The sequence below is a fragment of the Lissotriton helveticus genome, chromosome 8, assembly GCF_964261635.1.
Source record: "Lissotriton helveticus chromosome 8, aLisHel1.1, whole genome shotgun sequence".
Classification (NCBI taxonomy): domain Eukaryota; kingdom Metazoa; phylum Chordata; class Amphibia; order Caudata; family Salamandridae; genus Lissotriton; species Lissotriton helveticus.
This window is the reverse complement of record NC_136069.1, coordinates 605,954,249-605,974,477: the sequence shown is the minus strand read 5'-3', so window position 1 is coordinate 605,974,477 and position 20,229 is coordinate 605,954,249.

Genomic DNA, 20,229 nt, shown 5'->3' with positions numbered 1-20,229 from the left:
GATGTCATTTGAGATGTCATCAGTGATGTCATCAGTGATGTCACTGACCATGTCATGAATGATGTAATATGTGACATGATCAGCAGTGGATTGCGGGTGCGCGATATATAGTTAGTGCAACTAACTATATATGGAATTTCAATGGTTTTGTGTGAGTAAAATAAGGTTTTGTAAATGCTAATTCCTAACTATATATGGTCTATAACCTATGGTTTTTTCAGTGAATATATATATATATATATATTCACTGAAAAAACCATAGGTTATAGACCATATATAGTTAGGAATTAGCATTTAAAAAACCTTATTTTACTCACACAAAACCATTGAAATTCCATATATAGTTAGTTGCACTAACTATATATCGCGCACCCGCAATCCACTGCTGATGATGTCACATATTACATCATTCATGACATGGTCAGTGACATCACTGATGACATCACTGATGACATCTCAAATGACATCACTGATGAGATCACTGATGACATCATCCAGTGAATGTGTGTTTCTGTAAAGTTTAAATATGTTTTACATATTGAAGAATGAGTAGATGTATAAGTGTCTGGACGAAGGATTTAGTAGGTGCATGACTGAATGTATGAGTGAGTGATTAAATGTGTCTCACTGAGTGCATGGGTTAGTGACTAAACTGTCTTAATTTGTGCATCATTATGTCTGTTGTTCTGTAAACTGCTGCATGTGTTGATCATTAGCTATATGATTAACTATATGGGTTATTGATTGATTGTCCAAGTATTTGTATGGGAGACTGAGTGTGTGTGTGGCTGGCTGGGAGGTGTGTGACTCTGTGCAGAGCAATGTGTACTTGTATCAATGATTGTATAAGAAAGTAAGTATGTGTTAGTATATGTTTGAAAATGTAAGGTGCTCTATGTTTAACTGTATAGACAAGAAAATGGAAGTGTGATTGATTCTTTACAGGACTGACTAGGTGTGTGAGTAACTCCATGGATGAGTGGCAGAGTGTGAGTGTCTGTATAGGTGTATGAGTGCATATGATAGTGTTGTAAAGATGAGTGATTGTATGTATGAATGATTGTATGGGTGAATGAGTGAATGTGTGTGTAGACGTAGGAATCAGTGAGTACGTATGTAGTAACTAGTATTGGTGTGTCAATGGTTTCAAAAATTATACTCTGTATTTAACACTGGGTGAAACAGAGGTTATATTAAAATGTGAGGAGATGCATTGTATTGTCACATGAATGATATCATCAGTGATGTGGTCATTGATGTCAAATGAGATGTCATCAGTGATCTCATCAGTGATGTCATTTGAGATGTCATCAGTGATGTCATCAGTGATGTCACTGACCATGTCATGAATGATGTAATATGTGACATCATCAGCAGTGGATTGCGGGTGCGCGATATATAGTTAGTGCAACTAACTATATATGGAATTTCAATGGTTTTGTGTGAGTAAAATAAGGTTTTTTAAATGCTAATTCCTAACTATATATGGTCTATAACCTATGGTTTTTTCAGTGAATTTTCAAGGTTTTGTAAATGCTAATTCCTAACTATATATGGTCTATAACCTATGGTTTTTTCAGTGAATTTCAATGGTTTTTTAATAGCAAATATCATAAGCTGTCGAATGTCAAGTACGTGGTAAGTGAAAACATTTTCGTGTTTATGCACACTGATCTGCTTTGAATGGTGCCCCCCCCCCCCCTCATTTCTATTAGGAGTACTCTCTCTTTGCACATAGTGAAGGGTAGTTAACGCAGGCCTTTGCCCCCGTTGTAATACGTCGTGCCTGCTTCTCTCTCCATTTGATTGATTGTTATCCAAGTATTTACTGTTTTAGAATTGGTTCTCTTTGGTTCATTCTCTATTTACAAACAAACACAGAGTCGCAATACTCTGTTTAGTCTTTGCAGATAACGAAAAATCGTGTAAAAAAAAAAAGAAAAGGAATCGAGCAAAATCAGTAGGCCACTAATGGGATCTCTTTTTGACCTCGCTAAAATAGAAACATCAGGAACAACCCCTCATGACAAATACAAAACGAGTGAAATGAACTGAACTCCACACAATGATGGCTGCAAAACAGCTCGGCTCCGCCACCCACCCCGCCCAAAATAACGATAAAGAGCGGCTGCCATGATTGGTTGCGGAATGGCCACGACGGAGCTATGAAATGGTGCTGCTCTCATGCTAACCCCAGCTTCAGTCTGAAACATCCAGAAACACTGTAGACTACCAATTCGATCAGTTCCGGTAGCGCCCCAATGTAACCCGGTAGAGAAGAACTAGCCCTCCCCTCTTTGACTAATGGTTCTTGTTGCCTGTCCCTTCTGTTGTCATTTAACAGAACTATTTAGCCTGCTGAAAGGGGTTGTGTTCCGACCGCTGGTTGGTGGAGACATTTTGACTATATTCTGGACCTGCGTTGTCGCGTAATGCGTCATATGACGTGCCTCGTTAGCGCATCGCGAAGTCATCCGGGGCGCGACGCGCAGCGCGTAACGTAAGCATAACAGGTCATGTGACTTGTTAATAAAACTTTTCATTGGTTCATTTTACTTTTCTTATTCTAATGATGAAAGGCTTGGTCATATGACCTAAAAATTACGCTTTTTATTACTTCCGAACATTATTTTTTCTTAAATATATGTTATAATGTTCCAGGCTAATGTACTTTCCCGGAAAATTTACAACTGTCCTGCAAGTAAAATATATTCTTTTTTCGAGAAAAAGAGCGTTTCTTCGTCCCATGACGGAGCCGTTGAGCAAAAGAGGGTCGACCTGCTGTCTTAGTCGCCGATACGCCTGAATATGAGATTCTTATCGATCACTTTATGTTGCAGGAATAGAAAACACAACAGCCCTTGACCATTTATCTTTACTGCGTTCCTTCGTATTATACCTTTTACCCTTCATGTAATTGGTCTGCTTTATTTCACTTGCCTTTTAATGATTCTAAAACAGTGACTATTATTAAAAACTTTACCAATGTATATACTACTACCATGTTTTCTTTTAAAAACCTTTATTGTGAAAATTTCATTATACAAATACGACCCTATAACCACGTGGGCCGGCCATGGAGCAAACTGTAATCGTATATGATGAGTAGACATTTACACTGTAGAGGAACGTAACGGGCGGGCCATTAGGTTGCAAGAACTAAGGTGTCTAACAGTTGCGGAATCGGTGGACGTACATTTTATAATTAAAATACGACAGGGCCAGTTACAATAAAATTATCTAGATATACATTTGCGGGCAAGTACCATGGGTGACGTTAATTCGAACTTTCAATAGTACAGTAATCAATAACACATCAGAACTTAATATCAATAGGGATGTCGAAATATTCAATCAATTCTCGTCCCCGCCCGCCATGTGCTTCAAAACTGCATACGTATCTCGTGATTTCAAGGTTCTGCAACCAGTACACAACAAGGAGTTACGAGTCCCATTTATTCCGGCGCCATTTTGGGCGAGGACGGGCAGGTCCAGGATATAGTCAAAATGTCTCTACCAACCATCGACTATGATGATGTTCATATGCTGTATTTATTAGAGTAACACTCATCTGTCCACATGAAATTAATTTGCCACAATCTAAACATGTCATTTTAATCTTTCCAAAGTTCTTCTAAATATTTGGGACCGTTTCCCTTGCCTCTGATGCTGTCAGTGCCACTTCTTTGATGAATGTACTAGCAGGTCAGGGGTTCTCCTCCAAATCTCTCTTTTATGCAGCACTATAATTAATTGGTGCCACCTCTCCATATGACGATGCATGGTATAGTTACCATAACTATATTTTTTTTCGGTTCCTCTGGAGAGTTCCTCGTGGCAGATGAAGCGTGTAACGTACCGGGCATTTACCTTTTTTTGCATGTACAGGAAAGGAAAAAAAAATCGAGCGTCCAAGTTCTAAGGTGTCCCAGGGCCATTTTAGTGGACCAGGCCCAAATCCAAAGAACAGGCCGCCATTTTGAGAGTCCTGTTGCAGCCGCCTGTCGCTGTAGCATCAAAAGCAGCCGAAACTCAGCTGAATGGCAACTGAAACGGTAAAGGGGCGCCCCACTACAGCAGACGAGCCTCCACCTAGGAAGGCCCGTTCACGCCGCCTCCCCCCCCCCTTCGGGCACCCCACGCCGTTATTCGGAGCAGTATTGTAGGATGGCCACACCAGTGCGGCAACTTGCTAGACATCACCTCGGTGGTAACCGAATCTCAGCGCCTTGTGGTGTCTCCTCTTCAGAAAATATTCTTGCGCTACCTTTGCCCCATTCACACATCGGTCCGCTACTGACGCCATCTCACAGGCTAATGGGGCGCCCCACGCCGAGTTTCAGCATTGTAGGATGACCACACCAGTACAGCAACTTGCTAGACATCACCTCGGTGCCATCCGGATCTCGGCGCCCCACTGCAGATGAAGTGCCTCTCAACTATGAAACCACCACGGTGACATCCGGATCTTGGCGCCTTGTGCTGGTTCCGGCCTATTCACACATCGGTCCGCTACTGACGCCATCTCACAGGCTAATGGGGCGCCCCACGCCGAGTTTCAGCATTGTAGGATGACCACACCAGTACAGCAACTTGCTAGACATCACCTCGGTGCCATCCGGATCTTGGCATCTCAGCGCCTTGTGGTGTCAGTCAGAAAATATTGTTGCGCTGCCTTTGGCCCCATTCGCACATCGGTCCGCTACTGACACCATCTCACAGGCCAACAGGGCGCCCCACGCCGACTTTTACCATTGTAGGATGGCCACACCAGTACCACAACTTGCTAGACACCACCTCGGTGCCATCCGAATCTTGGCATCTCAGCGCCTTGTGGTGTCTTCTATTCAGAAAATATTGTTGCGCTGCCTTTGGCCCCATTCGCACATCGGTCCGCTACTGACGCCATCTCACAGGCCAACGGGGCGCCCCACGCCGACCTTCAACATTGTACGATGGCCACACCAGTGCGGCAACTTACTAGACACCACCTCGGTGCCATCCGGATCTTGGCGCGTTGTGCTGCCTTCGGCCTATTCGCACATCGGTCCGCTACTGACGCAAACTCACAGGCCAACGGGGCGCCCCACGCCGACTTTCAGCATTGTAGGATGGCCACACCAGTGCTGCAACTTGCTGGACACCACCTCGGTGCCATCCGGATCTTGGCGCGTTGTGTTGCCTTCGGCCTATTCGCACATCGGTCCGCTACTGACGCCGCCTCACGTGCCAACGTATTTTCTCCGCATTTTATACCCTATGCCGCATAACAGGTCATGTGACTTGTTTATAAAACTTTTCATTGGTTCATTTTACTTTTGGTTTCCTAATGATGGAAGGCTTGATCATATGACCTAAAAACAACACTTTTCATTGGATGAAAACTTTTTTTTTTTCCCAAACGATGAAAGCCCCACCTTGTTTCTGGATGTTTCAGACTGAAGCTGGCGTCAGCATGAGAGCACCACCATCTCGTAGCTCCGTCGTGGTCATTCCGCGAGCAATCATGGCAGCCGCTCCCCACCAGAAGCCTACAGGAGTCGGGGGCCCCCAAAACATTTGATGAATCCTCAAGGCGGAGGGGACGCTTTCGAGAATGGGGTCCAAGACCTAGCAGACAAGCGTCCGATTTCCAAGGTGTCCCAGGGCCATTTCAGTGGACCAGGCCCAAAAAGGAAACAGCCTGCCGCCATTTTGAGAGTCCTGTGACAGCCGCCTATCGCTGCACCGCAAGAGTGGGCGCAACTCAGCTGAATTGCGGCTTTTGACACAGTGGACCAAAAGCGGACGGAATGGCAACTGAAACGGTAAAGGGGCGCCCCACTACAACAGATGAGACTCCACCTGGAGAGGCCCGTTCGCGCCGCCTCCCCCGGGGCGCCCCACGCCATTATTCGGAGCAGCATTGTAGGATACCAAAACCAGTGCGGCAACTTACTGGACATCACCTTGGTGCCACCGTTCTGCTGCCTTGGAACTATTCGCACAACAGTTTGCTACTGATGACCCACCCCCCGCGACGCCCCACGCCAGAAATCTGGACGTTGTGCTGCGTTGGGACTATTCGCACAGCCGACCGCTACTTCGTTGTTTTTCCCTAAAAATGTTTATATGTTATTACTGTTTTTGTTTTCTTGTATATATTTATAAGTTATTAAAGTTTTATAATCTTACTACTTTGTTGGAGTGCTATATATTTTTAATGTGACACATAATTGTAAAAACTTTGATGTACAAAGAGTCATCCCTGGAATCTTCCGCTTCAGGCTCGGTCCCCTCCCCAATCACAATACAGGATGGTTTTCAGATAATAGGAACGCGTCTGCTGTGACGGATCTCATCGAGTGTGGGCCTTGATCTACTATAACTCCTTTGAAGAGGGGTGATTCTTTACAGCTGGGGCCATAAACTACATCTGCAGGGCTAGCTGATACCCTAGGACCGGCCTGGACAATCGGACACAGAGGAAAAGGAGTGTCAGAGGGTGCGGTAGTGAATAGGGCGAAAGGGAGGTGTCGGGCGGGCACAGGGTGTGATTCTCAGGGAAGAGCAGCGCAGATGGGGGGTGGTTTATTACCCATGCATAAGACAGAGAGCGGGGGTGACCACTGCCTGGGGGAGATGCTTGCGAGGGTGGGGAGCCATGCTAAGGATCGACAGCGTGCACAGAGTGGGTCTGGTCAAGGCATCTAAAATGACTGCCGTGCACGACAAAAGTGTGGCATTTGAAAAAAGGCAAGATGGCGCAGACAATGTTTTTCAACACTTCCTGATTTCCTTCGAATCGAACGTTAACAGACGTTGGGGCATATTACCAAAGTTAAGCGATATTTATCCCTAACGATGCTTAGCAACGATTTTTTTACCGCTAAGCATCGTCAGAAATTATCGCAGATAAACCTTGCTATTATCAAGGTTTATCGCAAATACGATAAAAAACGACCGCAATGCATTAATATCGCTGAAAACTCAGCGATATTCATGCATTACCGAGCTAATGCTCTTAGCCATGTTATCCACCTCCCATTGGATAACATGCCTAAGAACTGCTCAGGGCAGGTGCTAGCTTTTGGAGATATTCGCGCTTATCGCGAATATATCCAAAAGTTGATAATAGGAGATAGCGATGTTAGCGACTGTTTCCAGTCGCTAACATCTTGGCATGCCCACTTTGCATGTCATTAGTGATAAATATCACTCACATGCAAAGTGGGGCCCAAGATGGTCGCTATCTTCTACTAGCGGTCGCTAACTGGTGTTAGCAACAGCTAGGTAATACAGATATAATTTTATCTCCGCGAAGCGGAGCGCTGTTACAGATATATATCTTGTTTTTGAACGTTAATTTCTCAAAATCCACTGAAGCACATATATTGAGACCTAGCAAAGGCACATCGAGCTACCAGTCCCTACAATTTTGCCAAGTTTCGTGCAAATCCATTCAGCCGTTCGATTATCATTATTATTATTTTTTTTGCCCCGCGGGGCCCTTTTAAAACCTCCACATCAAACCTAAGAGGTCAAGGAGGATCTACTATGCCCCCTTATGGTCATTTGCCCCTTCGCTTTGGCCTCCTCTTGTCTCTCGATCCTACCGAGAGACAAGATGGTGGCCGCTACGGACTGTTTGCAATGTTTACAGACGCCGGAGAGCCAATCAGCTTCGCAAACCTCCGTTACGCGAAGCGGAGCGCTGTTACAGATATATATCTTTTTTTGAACGTTAATTTCTCAAAATCCACTGGAGCACATATATTGAGACCTAGCAAAGGCCCATCGGGCTACCAGTCCATAATATTTTACCAAGTTTCGTGCAAATCCATTCAGCCGTTCCATTATTATTATTATTTTTTTTTTTGCCCCGCGGGGCCCTTTTAAAACCTCCACATCAAACCTAGGGGGTCAGCGAGGATCTACTATGCCCCCTTATGGTCATTTGCCCCTTCGCTTTGGCCTCCTCTTGTCTCTCGATCCTACCGAGAGACAAGATGGCGGCCGCTACGGACTGTTTGGAATGTTCACAGACGCCGGAGAACCAATCAGCTTCGCTTCACAAAGCTCCGTACCCCGAAAAGTCCGCGAACCGGAGCGCTGCCCGGTCCGCTGTTACAGATATATATCTTTTTTTGAACGTTAATTTCTCAAAATCCACTGGAGCACATATATTGAGACCTAGCAAAGGCACATCGGGCTACCAGTCCCTACAATTTTGCCAAGTTTCGTGCAAATCCATTCAGCCGTTCGGGCTAAAAGTGAGGCCAACCGCCCTATGGAAAACTCAATGTTAAAAACACGTTTTGGGACCCCCTTTTTTTCTCGGCCCCCCCTTGACGAACCCCCCCCAAATTTTCAAGGGCTGCTCAGAAACAAAATGTGCCATTTTCCTGAAAATTTCAGCCAATTCCGTCCACAAACGCCAAAGTTATTAGACATAGAATTTTCAAAAATCCCATAGAGAAAAAATCCTAACTATATATACCTACTGGCGACCGCCAGTAGGTAATATATATATATATATATGTATATATATATATATATATCCTACTGGCGGACATTCTACTTTTGTGCAATGGGTGGTGGTAATCTAAATGATGAGGGTGGTGTTACTAAGGCATTAAAACAAAAAACCACTGACATATAGTTCCCTTTTAAGGGTCAGATTAGGGGACATCAGTCGTTTTACCTGTCCTTTCTTTCTCAGCCAATTAAGTTCCAACATTTTACAGAAAGGAGAGGTAGTAATATGGCAAAATATGATCGTTTTGTTTCTATCAATTTGTTCAAACTCTGTCGTGTCTAAAGCCAATTATACCCGTACCAGAGAGAGTCGTTCCTAAGTAAGGAAAGTGCTATATTCTTTTTCGTCCTTCACATGCGGATACCATGTTCAGGCTTATTTTTCTCATTCCATTAACCGTTCGATCAACGCCTCAGTCATACAAAAAGCATTCTTTTATTGACCCAGTCGTGCGCCACACATACGCATTCATACCGTACAAATCAGGGCCCATGCGCACATTCATACCATACAATCTTTCACGCTCCCAGAGATAGCTCCTACATATAATGTACCGTCTCACAGAGCTAGTCTATTTTTCCTCGCGTAGACCACGGTGCGGTTTAGGTCTTCTCCATACTTCAGCTGAAATTCCAATGTAACCTGCAGAAAAAGAAAAGAGGGGGGGGCAGCGTTCAAAGCACATCAGCGTGCATAAACACGAAAATGTTTTTATCTACCACATACTTGACTTATCTCTCTGAGATGCAGTCCCTTGTGTCTCGGCAATGGTAGTCTGTTCATTACATAGATCGCCCGAGGGCGGTAGTACAGACCGCGCGTAGGAAAGGGTCAAAAGCCAGGGGTATAGGAGTATGTAACAAGCGAGCCATTTAATTGAAAAAAATAAACGTGACAGACGGTTGCAGGATCAGTGAAGGTTGATTTTATAATTGAAAGTATAACAGGATCAGTTACAATAAAATCGTCCATACGCACACCATGGGCGAGTATCATGGGTAACATTACTTCGAAGCTTTAATAATACAATAATCAATAGTGAAAAACCGACATCAATAGGGTTGTCCGTTTGCCCAGTCAGTACCCTTCCCCGCCCGCCATGTTCACAAAGACCGCATACATCCCCCATAACATCAAGGCTAAGTAACTAGAACGTCATAAGGAGTTGCAAGTCGCTCCCATACTGGCGCCATTTTGGTCGAGGCCAGGCAGGTCCTTTCAAGTGGTGTGGGACCTGCCTGGCTTGGGGAATCTTTCAAGTGATGTGACTGAGGAGCAAATTGTGGACCTCTTTAAAGACTTCAACCCACTACATGTCAAGAAATGTCAAAGCGGAATGAAATGCTTTGCATTTGTAGACTTCAGTTCGGCGAAGACCCAGCAGAATGTTATAAGTAAATGTCATGGCACGAAGTTCAGTGGGCGGTCTGTCATTGTGAAAGCCTCAATTAAGTTGAATGGCTGCAAGAGCCCCGATTACACCAGCAGCCCTGTTAATATGCCGATCTTGGAAAAAGTTCCTCTGTTGGATTGTAATGGCTGCAGTGATGGTCTTGGGAAACTGCTTCCGAAAACTCCAAAGGCCACGAAAGCTTGCTATGCTGTTTCTTTGGAAATGCGGTGCTGGGTGATGGAAGTTATTGAAGAGTTGGCAGTGGTGTTTTTTGTAGATTTTGAACGCTCTGCCACAGTCCTGGCTTCGTCATTACGAGCACTTGAAAACAAGACATTCTGGGCAATACCACCCTTGACGCAGCCCTTTATGCTACAAGATGGTGTCTTCCATTCAGAAAATATTGTTGGCAGCATTTTGAAAGGAAAGATAAACGTCCGTTCTCCTAGTGAGTCTCACATTCTTACATTTATGAAGAATGTTGAAGAGTAGTATGTTGAAAATCTGAAGCCATCGTTCTACAAACTCTCAACCAGCCTTGGATGGAAAAATCCTGAAGAATGTACAAACTGAAAACCAGTTTTTGTCTGCATAGCATCAGCAGCAACACTTGAGTCAGCTTTGTGTCAAGACGATCTCACGCTTGGGCGTATACGTTCCTTTTACCTGGGTGAGCCTGAGCCCAGATGTGTTTCATTGACAATAGTTACATGTGAAAAGCTCATTTGTGTCACAGTGGGAATGTAGAAATTCCCGCCAGATTGAAGTTCTGCTTTCCGAAATGTGATGCATACCACTAATCCTGGAAAGCAATAAATTACATTAATTCCTGAAATTGTTTGATAATCACAAAATCCTCAGAAATGTCTTCAAACTATAGCAATTTCCCTATTTATATTCTTAATTTCTTGTAACTTCTACAGTCCAGAGTATAGTTCAATGTCTCCAATAACTAACGGCAGGACCATAATCCCTTTCGGCAGTTCAAAAAGTTCGTTAGCGCCAACAGAAAGAACAGGCAGCATGAACCATGACTCAAAGGCGAGGGAGGCAAAATCTTCCCTACCGGGTCACCCTGAGGTCCCACCGGAGCTGATCAAGTTGGCAGTCTACAGTGTCTCTTAGTAATTCGGACAAAAACTGGCGTCAGCATGAGAGCACTACCATCCTGTGACAATGTTGTGGACACTTCCGGAGAGCGGGACAGCAGGCGTATCCCTCCGCCGATGCACTGAATCAGCCTCCCTAATGGCACCAGATGTGGATAAGGCGGCGGACACCCGTGGCAGCGGTATATCCATGGGGGATAGTCGAGCAACAGTGGCGGTTGCCCCCATCGGAAGCCCACGGGAGTCGAGGGCCAACGACTCTCGTAGAACCTTTAAAACTGAGAGGACGTCTTCAAGAGTGGGGCTCATGCCCGAGCAGGCAAGCATTCGAGTTTCAGGGTAGTCCAGAGCCGTTCTAGTGGACCAGGCCCAAATCCGGGGAGTCGGCCGCCATTTTGAGCGTTCCGCAGCAACAGCCGCTCTTCACCCCGGCCACCGGAGCGGGTCCCCGGCCATCCAACTGAGTGGAACGCCAATGGCAGTCCTGGTGCAGCCGTCCGGCAGGTGAAACGCTAAGGGTCGCCCTGCTTCAGCTGACCGGCGAGTGAAACGCTAATGGTCGCCCTGCTTCAGCTGACCGGCGAGTGAAACGCTAAGGGTCGCCCTGCTTCAGCTGACTGGCGAGTGAAACGCTAAGGGTCGCCCTGCTGCAGCTCCACCTGGGGGTGAGGGGAGAGGGGGCCGTCCGCGCCGTCTCTCCTGCAGGCGCCCCACAAGATGGCCGGGCCTACGACCCTGGGTTTGAGAGTCTCATGCTCGATCGATTGAGGTGGCCGGATCAGGCAACAAGAAGGTGGGGGGGGGTGGCGGCATCAGCAAGGCATCCCCCCACACAACTTGCCGGACATCACCTCGGGATGTCCTGGGGACGGGCCTTGGCGCGTGGTGTCGCCCCCGGGCTATTTGCACAACGGTCCTCCACCACTAGGCCGCCACCTATGCTACTTCGCCGGCTGATGGCCTTTGTAGACTTTCTAAAGCCCAAAGCAAGCATTTCGGCCCCATCTCTGGAACAGTCGCCCGGTCCGGACGTGAGCCATGAAGAAGGGCACCAGCCGCCATCTTGATCCAATCAATACCGTCCCCCCGCACACATTCAGGGACCAGGCCGCATTGCGAGGGCACCGCAGGACGTGTCTTCTGGTCAAACGGATTGTGGGACAAGGTCCAGAATGGAAGAGTCACCAAAAGGCTAAAAGTCCCGCCGGACCCCGGGAGCCGGCCGCCTATGTCGGGGGCGATCTCAGGCTACACTAGGGCCACAAGACTTGGGGAGGGGGCAGGAGCCAAGCGCCCCCTCCGAGTCCGCGCCACCACACCGTGCCTCGGGGGCCTCCGTCAAGCGGCTCGGGGAGGCACTGCAGGCAGCGGCTCTTCAGATCAGTGGCTCTCACCGGCAAGGCTCCCCTCCTCCAGCAGCGATCGTTGGGGCTGTGGTTGCGGCCGGAGGCCCCGCCTAATCAACGCCCCGGCCTCTCTATCTCGTAGGCCGCAGAGCAGTCGGGGAGAAATCCCGGGAACGGTGGCATGCAGGAGCTCCGGGAGCAAACGGTAGGTGCTCGTTATCTTCCTCGATCAAAGTATGACTCCGTGGGCCAGGATATGTGGCAGGATAACCGTGTGGGGGAAAAGGGCTCGCGGAGCCGAGCGACTATGCAACCATTTCGAATGCCTGCTTGGCTCCTCCCCCTATATTTATAATATTTGCATAGGGTTTGTCGTTATTTTGGGCGGGGTGGGCGGCGGAGCTGAGCTGTCTTGCAGCCATCATGGCGTCGAGCTCGGTTCCTCTCACTAGTTTCATATTTCTCATGAGGGGTTGTTCCTAATGTTTCTATTTTAGCAAGGTCAAAAAGAGATCCCATCAGTGGCCTACTGATTTTGCTCGATTCCTTTTGTTTTTTCTAACGATTTTTATGTTATAGTTTGCTACTGTAGGGGGCGATAAACTGCATCTGTTGGGCTAGGTGATGGCCTGGGATCAGGCCGGACAATCAGGCAGGGAGGAAGAGGTTATCAAAAAGGGCCTGTTCTATGAATGAGATGAAAGAGCGAGGGGGTTCAGCACGGGATGTGGCTCGGAGACAGGGTCGCGTTAGAGGTGCGTTTATGGCCCAAGCAGGAGAGACCGGGGGCTGTCGGGGCGCGGGGGAATGCTTGCGAGGCCAGGGAGTGAGGGGGAGAGTGTTGCAGGGTTTCTGTACTCACACAGAACTGTGCACAGAGGAGTGGAACCTCGGCAAATTAGGATGTCCCAAAACTTACCTTAGCAACCAACTCACCCCTTACCGAGCTAGCTACAGTGTCTCATTGGACATTTCAAACACCCAATGTTTAGACAAACCAGAACATGAACTTACAGTACCTCAGGGTACGTGGGACTCATGAACACTCTTTCGTTATATTATCATTACAAACCAGAACATGGAGTAAAGAAGACACATGTGCATTTGAAATGTTTATTTACTAATGCCGTCTTCTCAGGCGCAGTATCTTTGATAATACAAGTATACTTATTATCAGTAGCAAAATTATCAGCATAGTTACTAAGACATAAAAAGCGAATGGTGACAGCATGTTAACATGCTGTAATGAATAAGAGTTAACAACACTTATATCTCACCCTCCCTGACACATATATTATATTATTAGCTAAGAAGGTCTCTTTGGGTTGTTTTAGGGCGGGCCCATACCTTAGTGTCCTAGCATGAAGGAATCACATCAGCATACACCAGCTCTCTCTGCATGTGCACCGCATCAAGTGTGTTAACAATTCTCGTGCAAAGCAATATCAATCCCGCCTCAAGCCCAAGTTGGCAAAGGCTGCACTTGTGTTATGACTATGAAGGCGTGGAGATCAGACCTCATAACAATTCCATATCGTGTTGCTCCTGAAACTTCAGCACTCTCCGTGCAGACATGGTTTATTAAACAAGACTGATATCAGAGCAATAACATATTATTCTCACATACACCACGGCAAACCACTAGGTTGAAAGCTAAGTCAACAATTAAGGGTCGTGTGCAGAAGTTGCAAGAAAGGAAAAATGGCGTTTAAATCTGAAATGTACCTATGCTAACTTAACACGATATAAGGATATATAGGAGCTATACAACACCCCCCCATGATCCGAGAACGGACTAAATAAGGTAACAGAAGTGCCATCACATGAGAGCAGAATCCATTTATAAACGAGCATGAATAAAAATTCAATTATAAAAACTAATGCTAAAAAATAGCCCACAAATACAATGTGGCTCAAGCCAATAGGCAAGCAAAAAATAAAATGTCTTGACCAAAAGTCAATAAAATCAAGGAAATGCTATCAATCAGCATGTCAATTTGAGGCAGTGTCTATGACAAGACTGTATATGAAAAGTAAGCTGCAACAGCCTCCAGGAGGAAGTCACTGTCCTCATCCGAAAACAGTTCAGCCATCCAATTTAAAAGATGAAAGGAACATACGTGATCTTCCAGCACCGGATCCTCTATAACCATCAGAGGACAGCTCGGTGGGTTCTCAAGAAAACTTAGTTCCAAGAAATTTTGCGCCGCCGACAACACATCCCAGGGACCCATTAGTCCATGTGCCACCGCCAAGGCCATAATCCTTTCGTCAGAACAAACCAACTCGTGAGCAATGATAGGACTCATCAGTTGATCAAAATCGACGTCAGAAGATGCTGGTCCGCAGAGACACAAATCAATGGCCCAAAGGAAATCGCAGGTCAGACAGCGAAATACAGGCTGGACACAGGTGAAATAGGAGAACCGAAAAGATAATCCAAACGCCGTGCTTAGAGTCGCTAACGGCAGTGTGCCATAGTAATCAAGCATGCGGTTGCGAAACCGCGTCAGTAGTAGCTGTTCGTGGTCTTGCACAGGAAGGGCATCCATATTTAAAAAGGCAGAAAACCACCAATGCGCCAGCCGCTAATGCAAGCAAAAACGGGAACCCTCCAAATAAGGATGAAAAAATAGAATGGAAGAAGGCAGGGATGACTCCAAATATCTTCTCAAAGGAAGTCACGAGACCACCGCTAACAACTTTAAAAAAATGTGCTAGGCCCGTTGTGGAGGATGCGTTAAAGATAGAACAGACCATGGCTCCGAAATGCAAAGGCAAATCAGTGTTTAATAGAGCCTGAACCTCCGTACGGGTGTTAGCAATGTGAAGCACGAAAGTTTCACGGGCCGAGCTCAAGGCCACCTCCTTCTGGGACAATAGAGCTCTTATTCTAGCCATGCCGCTGAATTCTGCTCCCAAGGTCGGTATCTGTGGCCAAATGGAAGACTCCCTATGTTCACGTGTGGGAGGATAAAGAACATTTCTGCAGCAAATAACTCGCTCACTAACCGTGACTATGAAAGCTATACCTTTAATTAAACCACAGCAGTTTTCATTATTGAGCATTAAATAACTACCATTCTCTAACAATTTAAACGTGGGGATGATAGCAGGAACTGGCGTGCCCTGTAAAACGCAAGCCATATTCGGTCGGTCCTTGTTACATGAACCGTGTAACTGTATGTGTCTGCACATTAAAGAATGATCTGGCGTCTCAGTACACTCATCCCCTGTTAGATAAACTTCTTGTTCATCCTTGAAACATCTGTATGTGTATGGGAGTGACCAGACCTCATGAAGAAAACCGCTACCTAAGGGTTCAAAACGACCTATTGGCACATATTTCATACAATTTGAAAACTTATATAAAGCAAAAGGCAGCGTTATTAAACCGTGGATAAGCCACGTAGCAGCAGTGGCTTCTGCCACAGAAAAAGGTAAAGATTCCAACCTTTCAATATGTAGCATAGAAAAGGAAGCATCACGCATTGAAAGCAAGCGTTGTTTGTCTGTCAAATTAAACGGTGCAAATAAAGAGGAAACGTTCATGTATCCCCAGGGAACTTTACCCATTTTCAGAGTCTGAAGTGTCCATGCAAACTGCATGATTGACCGTAATTGATTTTGACCATGGTATAATACAGACACTTCATCATGCACAATATCAACAACAGACGACACAATATTATCTAATGTGTAAATTCTAGAGGAAAGCACGTTAATGCTATTGTCAACAACTGCAAGCACTTTCTCAAGATTCGCCTGATCAATAGCCCTAAGGCGTGAAGCAGCCTCAATCTGTGAGAGTTTCCAAATTTCATTGTAAACCCCATATAACCATCTTTTCGACCTGCCACTAGCTGGGCCTTTAATGAAATCATTCAAATCCACGTCTGTATTCAGTTTGGAAAGGTGATACTTAACCGCAGGTAAAGTTGAATGTTTCAGCCAAGCTTGACACAACTTGCCCACAGAGTAAGAGGTGACAGTATGACTCAAATCAAAACGGGGATCAGATCTAACAGTCTTAAAACCGTCAGTTATATTTAAAAATCTTTTTTGGCAAGAATCAGCACTACGGTGCCAAAGCAGCCAACCCTTGGGATTCATACTGGAAATATTAAAGGAGGAATTCAGAAGCAGAGCCTGTATTTCTCTAATGGACAATTTAGTAAAATTACTCCAATTCTCATATTCCTCCAACTCCGGGAAAGACGGGGTGTTTAACCTTTTAGATGTAGCCAATCCAAAGCATGTGGTCTGGGAAATGGTTTCATTTAAAAACCACATATGATTTGGGATGAGACATGCACGGTGCAAAGCCTCAGTGCCTTGTACCTGCCAGGCCCTTGAGCCCCAAACTGATTTAAGGTCTATGGTATCCTTCCATAACTCATACCCTCCAGTAACTAATTGATCCAGGAAGGCCTTTGAATATAACAATTTTGTATTTGTAAGTCGAACCTTGGACAGTGGCTGTTTGTGAAATTTAAAATAAAAGGACTCGGGATTGGACTGATTAAAGTCAGTGAAATAAGTATACTTTTTAAGAAACGTTTCTGAACTCCCTTGTGTAGGTGCTGGGCAATGTTCCCACTGAGTAAAATTAACCGCATCCCTTCGGGAAGATGTCTTGTGTAAGAAGTGATTGCCATAATGTTGGTAACAGAACAATTCACCATAATTAGCAGATTCTAAATATAAATCCTCAGCATCAAAAGCAGCATAATATTTCAAATCAGAAAACAAACTTTCCACAGCATTAACATCCCAATCATCAGAACGAATGTTTTGTTTCACCACATCCCCCATATTAACTCTTAGTACATTAGGGACATTAACGACTTCCGTTGGGCCATGAATCTGAAAACGAACTGCATCCCACGCGATTCCATCCAGAACAGGCCACGCTGTGATGTTAACCAAAGTCAAGTCTCTTTTTAATCTGTGTGTAGAATGTGAAGAGGAAAGTGGGGCCAAAGTTCCATTCAAATGAGTAATGCAAGTTCTCTCCTCGACATAGTGTCCATTCATAATCCGAAAAAAATAAAACACAAAACCAATTGACATAAAAAGGTAAACTGAAAAAAGGACCAGCCAAATGTATATCCAAGGAGGTATCAAAAAATGTTTTTTAAACAGGCTAGCATATACTGCAATTTTAGAGGGTTTTTTCGAGGCAAGGGAAGCAGAGTCAAATGAAAATCTGGATTCCGTGGCTAAACGAGCTTGCAGGTCAGGCATGGACAAATCAGTGGGGTATGTATAGTCTGTCTCATCAAGGTTAGTTCCTGGTAAATTATTCAATAATGGACTGGAAATAGCAGGTAATTCGATGGCCACCTCAGGTTCATTATTAGAAGCAGTGGGCATAATTGAATTTCTCACAATGGAAGGACAGGAAACAGCCGGTGTCATGCTAAGAAGAATCGGCCACTCTGTGTATCTTGACATTGTCAATAGAAATAAACCTGTTTTCCTTACGACCTGGAAGTGGTGGTAGAATGACTGTTCTTGTGCCCTTCACTCCAAGCACTGGGACTGGAGCTCGATAGGAGGGACCAAACTCTTTCTTGTTGTCGATCTTCTCTCGAACCAGTTCGCCAACTTGGGGTAGCCACCCAACTACCGGGATCTGCAACGCATCATCCGATGTGGAGGGCAAATGTTCCTTTGCAAGAGTGTCTCTCGTCTTTTGTAGATTCTGTAAAACATTGCAATGTTCATCTGCGTCAAAGGAAGTGGCGCGAACCACCGAGTCTAGACCGTCAAGGTCAGGGACGAACATCTTGATGCCAAAGAGCATTTCGTATGGGGTCCGCCCACCCAGAGACCTTCTAGGGAGATTATTAAGAGCACGCTGCACGCCATAGAGGTGAGCCAGCCAGTTTCTGCCAGTGCCTATAACTCGGGCTGTCAAAGATTGCTTTAAATCACGGTTCATTCGTTCAACTACACTATTACCCTCAGGTCTGTAGGGTGACGAAAACTTGACTTGGACCCCCATCGAAGTCATGGCATCCTTATACGCCTTAGAGGCGAAAGCCGGACCCTGATCCGAATGGAAGGTACCACAGGCAAAAATCCCTATAAAGATACGCAAATCTCTAATGACAGTCCGTGAATCAGCGCTGCGATGTGGCCATACCCACACAAAGCGTGTGCATGAGTCAACTGCTACTAAGATGTATTTATACGCAGTATCAGATGAAAATGGACCGCAGTGATCTAAATAAACACAGCCTAGCGGTTTATTAGAAATGTACAACTGAGTCTGAGGCGGACGCGTAGCAGTTGAAGGTTTAATCTGCTGGCATATGTCACAAAGAAGGACATAATCACGCGTCTGTTTGTACAGTCCCCGCCACCAGAAACGTAATTGTAATTGAGTTACAGTTGCCGAGACGCCCGCATGCGCAGACGCCACACCTTCATGAGCCGCTGTAATCAAGTCTGCTCTGCGATCCGAGTTGGGAATCAGCCGTTCTCCAACATCAGGAATTGTCACAAAAGGAACCTTTTCGGGACTTAAGTGGTATTTATACTTCGAAGGGAATCCCGTAGGATGTTTACCTCCCTTCTCAGAGGCAGCAATCGCTGCCAAGATGTCGCTATCAATCTTGGTTTTAGACCTAGTAACTGCTGCAACTAAGTATGTAGATACTGCTGATTTCGCCGCTTCATCAGCAAGCGAGTTGCCAACAGCGTGTACTCCCACGCGCTGATGACCGAGAGTATGAATCACAAAAACGAGCGGCAACATAGCCTTAAGCTCTGCCACTCGAACCCAGATCATTTTATGTTTTATTGTGCTACCCTTGGAATCATGAAAATCATTTTGAATCCAAAAGAACAAGTTTTCATTGTAAGACTGGACACAGTAGTAAGAATCACTTACAATTAGAGTAGTAACACTTGGATCTGTGTACTCCAAAGCTAGTAAGAGAGCACGAAGCTCTGCCAATTGTGCGGTGCAATCGCCCAGGGGCAACGTGTGTACCTCCCTGGAAATGAACTCATCATTCAACATAGCACCGACCACAATGGCGCATGCGGAAACGTAGGCATGTTTAGAGCCATGCGCAACCTGCGCCGACCCATCAGTGTAAATGATGCAATGGAAGTCTTCCAAAGGTCGCATCGCCAGAGGAGCAGGATGAACGAATTCATACTGCAAGTACTCCTGCGACCGTAAGGAAGCGTCAAAAATAAACATGACATCTGCGGATGACAATGACGCAGCCCACTGAATCCACCGAGGGTGCAAAGCCTTTGAATTTGGTACACTGGCTTTCGTGACTGCCTCTAAATGAGGACAGGGTGTTACCACTAGCATGCGCTTCCCCTGTGACAGAGCACGTTCTTTTAGAATTGCCATCTGTACAGCAGTTAAAACCTTTTCCACTGTGGGAAACCGCATCTCAGCCGAAGTGTACAAGTGTGACTTGTAAGCAATAGGTACCGTGTCACCTTCATTAAAAGTGAGGTACGTGAAACCCACCGTCCCAGGAATTATTCTTATGACCAGGTTGGTGTGGTTATCACGAGTCAGTAAATATTTAGAAGCGAGCAGATCAGCCTGCAAGGATTGCAAAATGGCTGAATGCTCAGGCAGCCAGCATGATTTTGAGAAAGTTGGTTGTATCAAAGCATACAAAGGCTTGATACGCTGGGCATATTCCGGAATGTAAGTCCTGCCGAAATTCAAAAAGCCCAGTAAAGATTGTAATTTTTTCAGTGTTGTTGGAGCACGCAATTGTGCGCACTTCTCCAAGAAGTGAGGAGCCAAACCTCTACCTTCATTGTTGAGCTCATAGCCCAAAAACAACACTGTGTGTTCAGCAATGTGCGATTTTGCAA